The sequence below is a fragment of the Triticum dicoccoides genome, chromosome 2B, assembly GCF_002162155.2.
Source record: "Triticum dicoccoides isolate Atlit2015 ecotype Zavitan chromosome 2B, WEW_v2.0, whole genome shotgun sequence".
NCBI classification, from domain to species: domain Eukaryota; kingdom Viridiplantae; phylum Streptophyta; class Magnoliopsida; order Poales; family Poaceae; genus Triticum; species Triticum dicoccoides.
The window spans coordinates 652,539,022-652,542,317 of record NC_041383.1 but is presented as its reverse complement, the minus strand read 5'-3'; positions in this window follow the sequence as shown (position 1 = coordinate 652,542,317).

The following is a 3,296-nucleotide window of genomic DNA, read 5'->3' as shown; positions in this document are numbered from 1 at the left end:
CTGTCGCCTTCTTCGCCTGCTCCAAAGCCGCCGTCTTTTCCTTCACCATCATCGCCGGTGAGGCGCGCAAGGAGCAGCAATGCGGAGGTGGAAGCGAGCGCAGCGGGCGAGTTCGAGGAAGAGGGAGAGGGGGATGAGGGTGCACTGTTCAAAAAAAACCCATCCGGCGCCTTATATGAAGTCTCTTCCGAGTGGCTGACTGGTAGGCCCGGGCGATCCTGTCAAATCCCGCAATAGGCACGCGCGTGATACGTGGCGAAAAAGATGGCACAAAGATCGAGGCGTCTTTGCCTTATCCCATCCGAGTGCCGCGCCCTCCTCTGCTTCGTGCACTTCCCGAAATTCGGATCCCGTCAAATCCGCGGATAGCAAAGCAACCTGTCAGACAGCAGATTTCCTCCGATCCATCGCCCGAAAATCTCCAAGTTCGTAAAGTTCACTCGGCAGATGCAAAGAATGGATCAAGGCGACTGAAAGAGAAGTTGACGCCATCACTAAAAAGTCATTGGTCCAGAGTAAGACACTCTCGCAGCACGGAAAGCAGGTTAGAAGAATTCTCAACCCCTTCCTCACTCAAACCTCGATCCATTCGGGGGCTTATGATGAAGACATATACCTAGGGTCGGGTCATGGACCTGTCCAAGGAACCCTCCCCAAGGACGCCTCTAGAAGAAACTGTCTTTCAGTCGACCTGGAAGACTTCCACTTGACGGACTCAAAGACACTCGACCATGAAGACTCACTCGACCACCAGGAGATCCAGGGTCACTCTGCATCCAAACGGTATGTTATTAAGTAGTCTTTATGGCCATGATATCACTTTATGTAAGACGTTACGAGTAACGCCAGGCCTTTATGTACATTGAACCCTCCGCTACGTGGGTTGACTGGGGTCCTGGCGCACTCTATATAAGCCACCCCCCTCCACAGGCAGAGGGGTTCATACCCCTGTAACTCACACGCATATAATCCAGTCAACCGCCTCCGGGCACCGAGACGTAGGGCTGTTACTTCCTCCGAGAAGGGCCTGAACTCATAAAACCCTTGTGTGTACAACTACTCCATAGCTAGGATCTTGCCTCTCCTTTAGTACCCCCCCACACTACTGTCAGACTTAGAACCACGACAGTCATCTTGCCTGAAATCCCGCAAGGAAGAAGAACGAGTCCATGAAGAAGATGAAGCCATGAAGACGAACCAAGCGTAGACGAACGAATCCTCACGATCGCAACGAAACGGGAACTATGGAGAGAAGCACACAACATGATAAACACACCACACGTATACAAGGCATGATGCACAATCAAGCATGATGCATGACAAGGCTACATGAAGCTACTCATGGCAAGAGATGATGCATACAAGAGCAACACAACAAAGCAAGTTTAAATGAGGCCGGGAACAACATATAACAATTCCGGTAAGTCCTCATATGCAAATTTCGAAACTGGTCCAGATCTGAATAAACCTCATGTTCAAGTTGTTAAACAGCAAGTTAAGATGCACCAAGATGATCTACACGAGATTCTAGTGAAGTTACATATAAAGTTCATTAGATTTGGAGCTACGACCTAGAAGATATGAGCGAAACAAGTTAAACATGGCATTGATGCAAAATGCATACAAACATCAAGCAAACACACTCAAAACAAGTATACAACATGATAATATTAAACTACATGCAAAATCAAGCAAGTTTCATATAGAGCACACTCAAAACGGAGCAACGGTTCAACACATACACTCTACAAGTTTAAAGGACAAGCTGTCCAAAACAGCAACTAGGCATCTAGCACGCATCAAAACAATATGCTACAGCATCACAACATAAGAATAAAAGGCATGGACATGATATACAGGTAATGAATTAAAAAACATGACCACTAAGCTATCTCCAGAAATCAGTAGAACATGCTCAAAAAGACATGGCAAGATTGCAAATAATAACAGTTTCAGATTTAGCAGAAATAACATCAGGTTGCAATGTTTAGAGCTCTCAAACAACATGCTACAAGAATTTATCATGGCAAACAAAGGCATGGAATGAATCTACTAAATGCATAGAACAAAAGTCCTTTACTAACCATGAGCCAAAAATGATCAGAAGATATGATGGCACCCATGTAAACACGGAAAGTTATATGACAGATTCATACATGGCAGGAACAACGATAAGTAGGCATGTTTATGAGCTTTTACCACTCATCACAGAGCAATATATGGCATGAAAAGGTGACTAACAGTAAGAAGACATGTTTGTGAAGCTACGCATGGCAAGAGCAAGTTCATAGGGTGCATGGATCACTAGCAAAACACATGGCAAAACTAAACTTCAAGTTAACAGGCTGACAGAAACATTATTTAGCAACTTTGGAGCAAGATATGAACAATTTACAGCAAGATATAAATGCAACCAGGGGTATGGATGGATAGAGCGTGACATGTGTAACAAAACATCCTTAGTGAACATCTCCAGAATATGCATAGAATGACCTGTAGCAGCAGGTTTACATAGCATCACAAAATAACAGATTCAGCCTAGCAAAACAGCAACAACAAGTACCCTACTTAACAAGCTTGATGCACTCAGTACAAGACTCACAAAAATACAGGGATTGCACCCCTGTAAAGATGGCATGATGTAGTTCAAAACACATGTAGATCTTATGCTCAAAGGATGCACACATAAAATGCAACAAAAATGACAAATCACCAAGTTATAACAGTTTCAGTAGATTAATATCATATAGCACTCTTGCAACGATGATTTGGGCATCAAAATGACCTCAAACAAGCATGGTACAATAGAACAAAATGAAGAGCGTCTCACAATGAACATTTTGACATATTACACGCACAAAACGGAGCAGTATGTGTGGAGTTATGATGCGATGAACAGGGCATGAAAATGTCTAAATATCCGGGGACTTAGGGAAATCTCGGGGGTCAACCTCAGATCTGCATGGTTTTTGAGGTTCGCCGGAGTTTCGCCGGAGTTGACGAGGAGGAAGATGGCCGGAGAAGACGGGGGAGGTCGCCGGCGGTTCGGGCTCGTCGGATACGGCCCTCTCGCGGCCGGATCTGGCCGGAGGTGGAGGAGGAAGGCGCGGGGCGGTGACCGGAGACGGCGGCGGCCGGAGGCGGCGGACGGCGGCGGCCGGGGCGGCGCCTGTTGGGGGCGGCCAGGGCGGCGGAGTCGAGGCGGGGCGGCCGCGCGCCGGGCGGCGGGGAGGCCGGGCGCAGGGCGTAGGGCGGCGGGCGGCGCCGGGCCGCGGCTGGCGGCGGCGGCGGGAAGC